Genomic DNA, 12409 nt, shown 5'->3' on the forward strand with positions numbered 1-12409 from the left:
CTCAGCTTTCTTTATCGTCCAACTCTGACATCTATACATGACTACTGGAAAAACCATAGGTTTGACTAGACAGATCTTTGTTAGCCAAGTAATGTCTCTGCTATTTAATATGCTGTCTAGGTTGGTCATAGCTTTTCTTCCAAGGAGCAAATGTCTTAATTTCATGGCCGCAGTCACTGTCCACAGTGGTTTTGGAGCCGAAGAAAATAAAGTCTGTCTCTGTTTCCATTGATTCCCCATCTATTTGCCATGAAGTGATGGGACCAGAAATCCCTTGGACAGAGGAGATAATATTATATATAATATTATATTATATATACAATTACATATTATATATATATATATATATGCTAAGTTGCTTCAGTCGTGTCCGACTATATGATAGGATATCAAAATAGGATAAACATCCAGTAAGTATTAATTATGAACTGCTAAATACTTGCACCAGACACAGACTGATGTAACACCATACTGGGGCTTCCCTGGTGGCTCAGATGGTAAAGAATCTGCCAGCAATGCAAAAGACCTGAGTTCGATCCCTGGATCAGGAATTTCCCCTGGAAAAGGGAATGGCTACTCACCAGTATTCTTAGTTAGTCTCTGCACTGAAAAACTAATATCCATAGTTTAAAAATATGGCTTACCTCACTTCTGAGAAAAACTGCCAGTGTTAGTGTTATTTGGTTGTTAGTCTCTCATGATCAAAACAAGCGGTCTTAAATAATATCCTTTATGGCAGTAGAAAAATGTTAGAAATCATGTATATTTTCAAAGTAATTACTTTCTAAGTCATATAGTTGTCTAAACTATTGGTTACTTGTAGTTTAGTTGTGTAAACTGTTGGTTACTTTAATATTTGAAAGGGGAAGTGTCAGTTGTGTCTGACTGTTTGTGACCTCATGGACTGTAGCCTCCCAGGCGCCTCTGTCCATGGGATTCCCCAGGCAAGAATACTGGAGTGGGTTGGCATTTCCTACTCCAAGGGATCTTCCCAACCCAGGTATTGAACCCAGGTCTCCTGCTTTGCAGGCAGATTCTTTCCAGTCTGAGGCATCAGGGAAGTCAACTTTAGTATTTAGAAAATACTAAAGCTTTTATTTATTTACATTTACTTAATTATTACTAAGATGTCAGATATATGAAAAAAAATATTTTACCCCTTCTAGATCCCATTCTATTTCTTCTTCCCATGAGTAACCACTAACCTGAATCTAGTGTTCATCATTCCCATGCCTTTTTTTTTTTTCCCAACACAGGACTGTTTCTTTTTTATCTTTTTAATCCACTTAATATAGTAGCTAATTCAAACAGTATTTATGGATCAAATTAATGTCTGATTTCTTGCATGATTTTGAAAACAACATGAATAAAGAATATTAGACTAATTTCTCACTTTAAAAGTTTCTCTGATTTGGCAAGTATAAATTATGGGGCATAAGTGAAAATTAAGTCAGACTCTTGACCTGGAAAATGAAGCAACACAATGAATAGATTTGCTGCTGCTGCTACTGCTGCTAAGTTGCTTTAGTCGTGTCCGACTCTGTGTGACCCCATAGACGGCAGCCCACCAGGCTCCCACGTCCCTGGGACTCTCCAAGCAAGAACACTGGAGTGGGTTGCCATTTCCTTCTCCAATGCATGAAAGTGAAAGGGAAGTCGCTCAGTTGTGTCCAACTCTAGCGACCCCATGGACTGCAGCCTACCAGGCTCCTCCATCCATGGGATTTTCCAGGCAAAAGTACTGGAAAATGGGGTGCCATTGCCATTTTCCAGTAGGAAGTAAAAGGATAGGTCCAACATGTTTGATTTTTTTCCCCTTAATGTCTGATAATATTTTATTTTATTTTTTTTAATTTTATTTTATTTTTAAACTTTACATAATTGTATTAGTTTTGCCAAATATCAATGATAATATTTTAAACCCTTATGTGGACTCAGTAAGAGCAGAATAACAGTATAGCAGAGAAAAAAGTTCGTCATTTGTGTTTCCTTAAGCCACACCAACCTACAATAATATTGTACTCTGTGGTAGTGGTGGTTTAGTCATGTCCAACTCTTGTGACCCCAAGGACTGTAGCCCAGCAAGCTCCTCTGTCCATGGGATTTCCCAGGCACGATTACTAGAGTAGGTTGCCATTTCCTTCTCTAGGGGATCTTTCCAACCCAGGGACGAACTCGTGTCTCCTGCATTGCAGTAGATTCTTTATGAACTGAGCCACCAGGGAAGCCTCCAAAGAACTGCAGGAGTACTAGCCCAAACTCCTGGTTCTTTGGAAGTGCCACAGTGGTTCATGTCTATTCAGAAATATTTGCACTGAGGTCTTCCTCTGTCTTTTGACATTGGCCGTTATCACCTCTGCTGCTCTCTATCTCATCAGAACTCTCCAATTGCTGCAGCTCTGGCATCTTTCCTGATGCTCCCTCATGGGACAGATGGCCCAGTGTTCATGCCACCTGGCTTTCTTCTCCTGTGACTTTAGCTGCATCCATTGCAGGTGGTGTGAGATGATCCCCAGCCACTGCTACAGGCTGTGGGGCACTCAGCTTTCTGCACTTTTCTCTGGTGATCTGCTTCTGATGGCTAGAGCTGTGGCAGACATTGGAAGTACTCCTTGGATTACTTTGACTATTTCTATGCTCCAGTGTTTTTTCACCTCTTCACGGAACCTAATATTCTCTGGAGGACGGCTCTTGGGCTACCATGGCTGCTGTGAAGCAGTTCTCAACCAATGGCTGTCAGATGATGGCGTATGAAAACCCAGCTCCCAAGCCTCAGGTCAGAACTTCTTTGAGATATAATTTACAATCCAGATTCCTTCCGAGGGAGAAAATCCATCTCAACTTGCCTTTGCTGCCTTTCCTGGGAGTGACGGAGGTATTATGGAAAGCTTTCTGATTAGGAATAGGAGAACAGCAATATAATAGAAGGTAGGTTTTGCATACAAGGGCACTTAAGAGCTCAAGACTGAGGGGTGGGAGGCCAGTTATCAAACTTAGAGTACCTCACCAAGGTTGGAAATGAATATGAACCCCAAATATTGATTTGGAAAGACTTTAATTGATTCTTGCCTCAGTAAGATTAGCCCTGGTAATAGAGTAGAGCTAATTTTGCAGGTGACTTTAAATATGGAGAGAAATAGAGCAAAGGCAGGAACTCACCTGACTTGGGTCAGACACTGTGCAAAACAAAGGGGTGGAGTCAAGAGAGAATTTTATATTATAGAACATATTCCATATCCTAAAGTAACTTACATTCTGGTTTTGAAAGCTAGACTTATAAAAATATGAGCCTACAATGCAATATGATGAATGCAAAATAACTGGCATGAATGAGAAATGTTTTCCTATATGTATAAGATTGGATGTAAAACATTAAAGCAATGGATGAAAGGAGGAAATAGAGAATACTACTCTACACTTTGTATTTCTTAATCTGCTACACTGCCTATCTCAGGGCTAAAGTGTGAATATAAGGCATATTACAATGTTAAGCTATTAATATTTATTTTTAATCTAAATCTTAGTGCTTCCAGAGAAAACCTATACTGTAAAGATGTATACATGTGATTGCTTCTATGAGTTTATACTAACCACTTCTTAGATGAGTTGACTTATCTTAAAAAGTTTCCTAATTTCACAATATTTGACAGAGTAGCCAAAGTAAGAGGTTAATGTATAGCAGAATATATTAGAATAAGTAAACTACTCAATACTGCTTTGAGTAGTATTGAAGAAAGGGATGTCTACATCTTGGGAGAGTAATTTCTTTTTATAGAACTTATTGAGAGGATCACCGCCACACTCAGCCCTCAGGTTACACTAGGCATTTTTACCTTGATGGCTCTCTCAACATGTCCCATTTCTTGAGGCGCACTGTGCTCCAATCTGGACATATGCCCCTCTTTTTCAAGTGCTTAGGTAACATTTTGGTGTCTCCCTTTTTCCTTCTCCTGAGACTTCTTTAGTACTGTGTGTTGAGTCTGTTAGACATCTGTGTCAGCTTTCTTATTTCCTCTATACAATAATTTTTTTGATTTATTTTCATATTTGTAGAACATATAGTTCAGAAGCTTCCTAAGCAAAGGGATATAGAAGTATAGACCACATGTGAAGTAAAAATTTACACCTGAAAACATCATAATCCTGACCCTCATGTTTGAGTGACAGTTTAATTCTATACAGAATTCTAGATTGGAGTTCATTTTCATTCAGATTTTTGGAAGCATTGCTCTATTGTCTCTAGATTCCTTTTTCAGTTTATGGTATTTTCTTTGTGCTCAGTGTTCTGAAATTTCACAACAAAGTGACTTTTGTGGATCTATTTTCATCTGTTTTATTCTGGCTTTGCGGGTCCTTTCAATCTGGAAAGTCATGTCCTTCAGTTCTGAGAAACTATTAAAATCATTTCATTGATGATTTTCATTCTTCCACTTTCCCTGCAACTCTAGTTATTTGAATAGTCTACTTCCTGGATTGGTGTTCTGTTTTTGTTTAGTCTTATCTTTTCTTTTTCACCCTACTTTTTCAAGTAACAGCCCTGACTAACCTGACTACCAGGTTTCTCTTTCATTTGTTATCAGCTCATGTTAACTAGTTTAGTTTTATTTTAGGAACATCTGATTGGGCTGTTCTGTAATGATCGTGTTGTTTTGGTCAGAATCCCCAGAACAGACTCTTCTAATCTTCTGCCAGAGAGGAAAGGCCTGGCTTATAGTATTCCAGAAGCCAAGTAGAGGAAAAAGGCTGGGTGTTTTGCCATCGGAAAGTTCCTTTAATTCCTAATTTGGCATAATATCTTAACCTTTAACTATGTTTGGTATTCACCAGTCCAGAATCCCTTTAATTTACCCTCTCCAGAGAATAAACTTTCAGACTTCTGCCAGGGTGGGGAAGGGGCAGTGGCTGAGCAATGTAGAGTAGGAGAGGGGACAAAAGGATCTACCTGATTCTTATATAGTCTTCAGCTGGTCCTTCTGATTTTCAGAAGGGCTTGGAGCTATCAAAGTCACAGACCCTTGAGGATTTTGTGGGTACAAATGAGGTTCGTTCTTGGTTTTTGCCATCACTAGTTTAGGATTTGGCTTTTTGAGGTCTTTAAATCTGCTGCAATTGTCCCGATGCTTTCCAGCCTCAAAATTCCTGGCCTTTTATATCCTTTCCTTTTTTTCCTCCACATTGCTGTATGTTTATTAATTAAAAAATTTTCTTTTAGTGAGGTTTTGTCAGGGAGGAAGAACTAGATAAATGTGTGAACTTGACCAACATACCTAGAACTTCCAGTCCACTTACTACACTGCAGCCGGAAAGAACATCTTGTTTTGGTTGCAGGGGTGTAATATCTTAACCACATGAGGATATTATCCAGTCTTGTTTTTGATTTCTTTCTTAGTTTTGCAAAACACTGCATTTCGCAAAATACAAATCTGTTAGAAGCAAGGTTCATAGTCTTCATTTTCTCATAGGTTCCGCTCCTCCCTCTTGCAATTTCACATTATCTGCCCAGTCCCTGAGTGGCAGAGTCATCTGCCTCTGCCTTGCACGCTTTGACATCTCTAGCTCAAGTTTTACCACAGTTCCCTCCTCTCAGCTTCACCACACTGGCTGTCTTTTGGTTCTTTGTAAGTCCCACAATTACTCTTCTACTGGGCCTCTCTGCATGTATAACTTGCTCTTCTTGTAACCCCCCTTTTTTTCTTTAATGATATCCTTCTTCAGATTTCTACTCAGTTGTTTTTTCTGTCTTCTGACCTTTCTGACGAGGTCAGATCCCCCATCATAGGATCTCCTAGCACCATGGAGCTATTTTACATTTCTCTGGATGCTATTTGTTGGTGCCCACTTTTCTCACCGAAATTATAAGATTGTGGAATAGGATCCAGGTCTGTCTTGCCTTCTATTGCATTCACAATGCCTAGCACAGAACAGGGGTCAGAGTAGATACTTTGATTTATTGAATTATTGATTCAATAAAACTGATACCTTAAGAGTAAAGAGGAATGATAAGAACTGAGGAAAGAATATCCAGGCCAAGAAAACACATGTTGGATACGTTTGGTGGGTTTGAGAAACTCAAAGACAAGGGCTGTGTGTCTAGAACCATGTAAACTAGGGGAAATGGTGCTGAATGAAGCTGGAGGGATGAACAAGGGCCAGATCACAGAGGGCCTTTTAAGCAATGAAAAAATCTTGTGGACTTTCTCTAAGGGCTATGAAAATTTTAGGAGGGGAGTTACCTACTCCAGATACTATGTGGAGCATGGGTTGGAAATGGCAAAAGTGGATGAGGGGAGGCCAGTTAAAAGGTTATTGTCCAAGTTCAGGAAAGACCTAAAGTCTTAGGGGGAAAAGGGGAAAAGGTAGTAAAGATGGAGAGATATACATCAAATGATATTTTAGAGGACACAACATTTGATGATGGATTAAAGTTGGGGAGTGAAGAAAGAGAATTGTCAAAAGTGACACTGAGGTTTCTGGTCTGATCAACTAGGTGAACACAGGTACTATTCATTAAGATGGGAAAGATTATTTAGCCATATGCCTTCCCACCCTAGGTGTCTGAAAAAGCAAAAAGCAAAAAAAAAAAAAAAAAAAAAAAGCCAGAGGGGATGTGGTTGGAAGATAAGTGCCACTTACCGGTCTCCACTTCCCTGAGGGGTTTCTGGTTACACAAAGATTTTGCTCCCTCACACAATTCCATTGGTTAATACTCTCTGTGTCTCCAGTTCAAGCTTGCAAGGAGTACCTGTCATCTCTTCTGGGGAAAAGATCTCATTCCATGTGGCCTCACTGTCCACTCTCAGGACGCTTTTTCTGGCCAGATAGCTGATAAACATTATTTCTGGGTGTGTCTGTGAAGTATCTCTGGAAGACATTAGCATTTGAATCAGTAGAATGAGTAAGAATCCCCCTTTCCAGTGCAAGCAGACATCACCTAATTCATTGAGGAATTGAACAGAACAAAAAGGTAGAAAAAGGGCAAATTCATTTTCTCTGATTAAGCCAAGACATCCATTTTTTTCTGCCCTTAGACATTGGTGCTCCTGATCTTTGGGCATTCAGACTCAGAGACTTAATCATTGCCTCTCTTCCCCTTCTCAGGCATGCAGGCTGAACAACTACACCATCGGCTTTCGTGGTTCTCTGGCTTACGCCTGGCAGATCAGCAGATTGTGAGACTTCTCGGCCTCCATAACCACAGAAACCAACTGGTATGATAAATAAAATAAATGGAATACATATATTATATGTATAATATATATTATATATTATATTTAATTATATAATATATATTTTAGGAACCTAGGAACCCTAAAAATTTCCTTTCACTGATAAATGAAAACAATGATTTTTATCTTGGATAATAATCAACTACACAGTCCCTTTCTGGTTAGTGGTGGCTTTTTAAAGTTACAGACAAGGCCTATTCTTCAAAATGTAGTAGTATGTCTTTTATTTTATAGTACCATTCTGTTAAAGTAATTCATACGATGAGTTTCCTGATTAAATTAGTACTCGTGGGAGGTAAAGACTGCCCAAAGAATGTACAAAATTGCAAGGCACATTTTAATCAAGTTAATCTTCTCTTACCCCTAGCCATCCTATCCTAGAATTAAAGAGAGCCCTTGAGGTTCACATTTACTTCTCTTGAGGAGATGATGATGACTGCAAAAGAAAGAAAAACATACTTGAGTACTTACATAACTAGAGATGTGTAAACCCCGGAATGTTCCAATCTTTTGCTTAAGCAAAATACTCAATTTATTAGTTAATTTTTAGTGAAGTAAGACTTTGCCAACAAAGGTCCGTCTAATCAAGGCTATGGTTTTTCCAGTAGTCATGCATGGATGTGAGAGTTGGACTACAAAGAAAGCTGAATGGTGAAGAATTGATGCTTTTGAACTGTGGTGTTGGAGAAGACTCTTGAGAGTCCCTTGGACTGCAAGGAGATCCAACCAGTCTATCCTAAAGGAGATCAGTCCTGGGTGTTCATTGGAAGGACTGATGTTGAAGCTGAAACTCCAATACTGTGGCCACCTGATACGAAGAGCTGACTAATTTGAAAAGACCCTGATGCTGGGAAAGATTGAAGGGGGGAGGAGAAGGGGATGACAGAGGATGAGATGGTTGAATGGCATCACTGACTCAATGGACATGAGTTTGAGTAAACTCTGGGAGTTGGTGATGAACGACAGGGAGACCAGGCGTGCTGCAGTTCAAGGGGTTGCAAAGAGTCAGACGCAACTGAGTGACTGAACTGAACTGAACTGAGTGAAGTAAGACCATATTAAAAAGTTATGAAACTCATACTGATGCCAGACTAAACATTGTAAATCAAGGCAATAGCTCCACTGAGGTGAAGAATCTTGCAGTTTTGATGTGTAGTGGGTACTGATCCGGGGACCAAGCCAGTGGTTTGCCTGGACAGGCTTGGAAGAACTTACTGCAACTCAATTTTGTATGCAAATCAAGCAGGCAAACTCAGTGGATCTGAGATGGGAACAAAAGATTGTGTTTCTACCCTTACAAATCACAAATGAGGTTATATTTCATAAGAATTATTCTGTATTATATATATTATATTATGTATATATATAAAATATATATTTTATTATATTTTTTTATATAAGGTGCTTATCCTTATATATAAAATCTGATTGTGAGGTAAACAGAGAAGGTTGAGGAAGCTCAGATTCTGTGTTCTCAGATCTTCTCTCTCTCTCTCTCTCTCTCTCTCTCTCTCTCTCTATATATATATATATATATATATATATATATATAATTACAAATTCAGAACTGTTTTCACTAGAGTCCTACTGGGAGACAAGAAAGGCCTTCTGAGGCTTTCCTTGACTGGGTAGGAGGAGGCTGGAGCCTGGGGTATGAGACACTGTGGCTACAGAGGGGAAAGAAAATCGAACAGAAAGAGGAAGAGGCAGAGGTTTTTTTCCCCCTCTGTGTCTCACAGAAAAGGGAGACTGAAGGCAAACCATAATCTCTGTATATATAGGAAACTAGTGCAGTCAAAGCACCAGAAGCCTGAAAGGTCTTTAACCCTAGCTTGACACAAACCCCAGAGACCCAGAAATCCATGCCCAAGTCTTGGGAAAGGTGTCTGTACACAAATCCAAGATGCAGAGTGAAGGGTGGTGGTGGGGCATTGGCAGCAAGATGATGGCTAAAATGAAGGATTTGTCAAGCATTTAAGAGAATACCCAGTTGTATTTTGGAGTCTATTTAAAAAAAAATAATTTTCTCTAAGAGTGCCATAAAGGAAAATAAACAGTGGAACAAGATGTAACTAGAAGAGTCCACACAGGTGACCCATTCCTTAACTTCTCTGAGGAATGGCATTTGAGCTGAGGTCTGACGGTTGAAAAGGAGACAGCCAAGTGGATGGGGAGCAGAAAGAGAGAAAGAAATACAAAGGGAAGAAATGGGTCACTTCTGGCTTATTCTTTAATAGTTTTAAGCGACTTTCTCTCATAGCTTTCTGTATAAGAGGAAGGGTGAACAGATATAAGAGTGTTGGAGAAACAAAACTATTGGAAAAATGGGTAGAATTCAGTTTACATGAACCAAACATGCAATAAAGTAACTTCAACTTTGTCTTAGTCCACTTTTAATGATATCCCTCATCTTGCTTGTTTGGTACCAAACACATTTCTGACAACTTTTTATTCTTCCAAATTCTCCTTTCCCAAACATTTTATTTTGTCTTATAAGAAGCCTTAGAAATGATCTAGACCAGCTGTTTCCAAAGCTGACTTCAATTTAGAATTACCTGAGGGAGCCTGCTAAAGACAGATTCTTCAGGTCCTGGGTAGCATACAGGCATCTGCCTTCAGAAGCACCTCACTGACTCTGATGCAGTCTAGTACCCTAATCTCGATCAGTGATTTCCAAGTGATTCAGCAAAACCTTGGTTCCAGGAGATGTTATCAGTGCTCCAAGAATAAAGAGTTCTCTCATCAGATAAACTTGAGAAACTTAGATTCTTCTTTTAGCACTTACAAACCACCCTAGGACAAAGGCTCTGGAACACACCGAAGTGTCAAGCAAATAAACAACAGAATCATATTAGATATTTTTTCTTAACTTCACCCAGAATAGTTCTTTGTAAACAAAAGTGTGAAACCGATTGATCTAGAAAAAATCTTACTTGATTTCCACAAATAAATGTATGTGTATTTGTTATATTATGAATTTTATTAAGTGTAACTGGGAAAATGTTCCTTCATTTAGGAAAGCAGTCCCAAGGAAGGCATCTAGTTCCAGTTGCAGGTAAAACCATCTCCTTCAGTTCAGTTCAGTTCAGTTCAGTTGCTCAGTCGTGTTCGACTCTTTGCGACCCCATGAATCACCTTAGCCAGTCCTGAATGCCTTCCCCATTCCTCTGGTCTAGTCCTTTTTCCAGGCTCTGTCTAAAACTCCTATGATGTCTCTCAAATTTATATTTCCACCTGTTTATAAAGCACTTCCTCCTGGATATCCTAGGCTTACTCTCCATGATTCTGACAACCAATTCCAAAGAGTGAGTTATTTCTCCACACTACTGGTAAATTCTTCAACAGCTGGGTGTCCTACCATTTAACTCAGTTCTGACGCTACCTACTCAGAGACTGCATCAGATTCCACAGGTTAAGGACTCAGTCTACCCTGCACTTCAGATGCCAATCACAACTTGAGGTTTCTATTTGTGGTTCTGACTCACTGGCTATAAATTAGAGGTTCCCATGACCCTCTCCTGGGGTTCAACTAATTTGTAGAATAACTCAGGAAACCAGTGTACTCATTAGATTACTGATTCATTACAAAGGGTATTAAAGAATACAAATCAACAGCCAGGCTGAGGTCCCAACAAAGGAGCTCTGTGCCTGTGGGGTTTGGGGCCTGGCACCAAGGCCTGTGGTTGTGTTCTGGTGCACCAGAACGACAAGCTCTCCAAACCCGGACATTATTTTGGATTTTTAATGGAGGCTTCAATATTTAGGTGCAACTGATTAAATCATTGGTCAATGGTGACCAAACTCAATCTCCAGCCCTGCCAGAGGTAGGGTTGAAAGTTCCAACTCCCCAGTCACAAGGTTGGTTACCCTGGTAGCCAACTGTGGTTTAGTCACTGAGAAACCTGCATGCAGGTCAAGAAGCAACAGTTAGAACTGAACATGGAATAACAGACTGGTTCAAAATTGGGAAAGGAGTACATCAAGGCTGTGTATTGTCACCCTGCTTATTTAACTTTAATCAAGAAAAATGCTGGGCTGGATGAAGCTCAAGCTCGAATCAAGATTGCTGGGAGAAATATCAATAACCTCAGATACGCCAATGATAACACCATAGTGGCAGAAAGCAAAGAACTAAACAGCCTCTTGATGAAAGTGAAAGAGGAGAGTGAAAAACTGACTTAAAACCCAACATTCAAAAAACTAAGATCATGGCATCTGGTCCCATCACTTCATGGCAAATGGGGAAAAAATGGAAACGGTAACAGACTATATTTTCTTGGGCTCCAAAATCACTGAGGATGGTGACTGCAGCCACGAAATTAAAAGATGCTTGCTCCTTGGAAGAAAAGCTATGACAAACCCAAGACAGCATACTAAAAAGCAGAGACATAACTTTGCCAACAAAGGTCTGTATAGCCAAAGCTGTGGTTTTTCCAGTAGTCATGTACGAATGTGAGAGTTGGACCACAAAGAAGGCTGAGAGCTGAAGAATTGATACTTTCAAATTGTGGTGCTGGAGAAGACTCTTGAGAGTCCCTTGGACTGCAAGGAGGTCAAACCAATCAATCCTAAAGGAAATCAACCCTGAATGTTTATTGGAAGACTGTTGCTGAAGCTGAAGCTCCAATACTTTGACCACCTGATGCAAAGAGCTGAATCACTGGAAAAGACCTTGATGCTGGGGAAGATTGAGGGCAAGAAGAGAAGGGAGCAACAGAGGATGAGATGGCTGGATGGCATCGTTGACTCAATGGACATGAGTTTGAACAAACTCTGGGAGACAGTGACAGGGAAGGCTGGCATGCTGTAGTCCATGGGGTCACAAAGAGTCAGATCCAACTTAGTGACTAAACAACAACAATTATAAATTACGAAATCACATGCTCCAAAACAGAAAAAAAAAAGTTCCTTCCCAGTTGCTCAGTAAGGTTTCTTGTTTCAAAGTTCCCAGTGGTGGCGGTGACTGCTACTGTCCTAAAGATGTAAATCTTGAAACCGATGTACAGTAGTAGCCTTTGTTTCTTTACTCTGTTGGAAATTCAAATTCTGTTGCCCATCATCCTTGAGTCCCCCAGTGTCATTTCTTCCTTCCCATTTTTACTGTTAATGATTGTGCTTTTTGGCTTCCCTGGTGGCTCAGTGCTAAATAATCTGCCTGCAATGCAGGAGATGTAGGAGACTTG

General features: G+C 39.8%; 2 long non-coding RNA genes across 5 annotated transcripts in view; one reads left to right on the forward strand and one right to left on the reverse strand.

Moving 5' to 3' along the window:
• Nucleotides 1–213: 213 nt before the first annotated feature.
• LOC102393989 overlaps nt 214–12409 on the reverse strand; it is a 43193-nt gene continuing 30997 nt past the window's right edge. Inside the window, exons 4-5 of one of the 4 annotated variants that reach the window (XR_003110936.3) lie at nt 6634–6861; nt 214–273 (exon numbers count right to left, since the gene is read on the reverse strand). This is a non-coding gene — a long non-coding RNA (uncharacterized LOC102393989). Of the gene's footprint in view, nt 274–1727; nt 7663–12409 lie in introns of those variants that run through there. The other 3 variants (XR_006552759.2, XR_006552760.2, XR_006552758.2) reach the window with 3 other exon arrangements.
• On the forward strand, nt 5517–7890 carry LOC123334708. Its single transcript, XR_006552761.1, has 3 exons — nt 5517–5618; nt 7099–7208; nt 7832–7890. It is a non-coding gene; the product is annotated as an uncharacterized LOC123334708 (long non-coding RNA).

This window comes from Bubalus bubalis, chromosome 8 (assembly GCF_019923935.1).
Source record: "Bubalus bubalis isolate 160015118507 breed Murrah chromosome 8, NDDB_SH_1, whole genome shotgun sequence".
Lineage (NCBI taxonomy): Eukaryota > Metazoa > Chordata > Mammalia > Artiodactyla > Bovidae > Bubalus > Bubalus bubalis.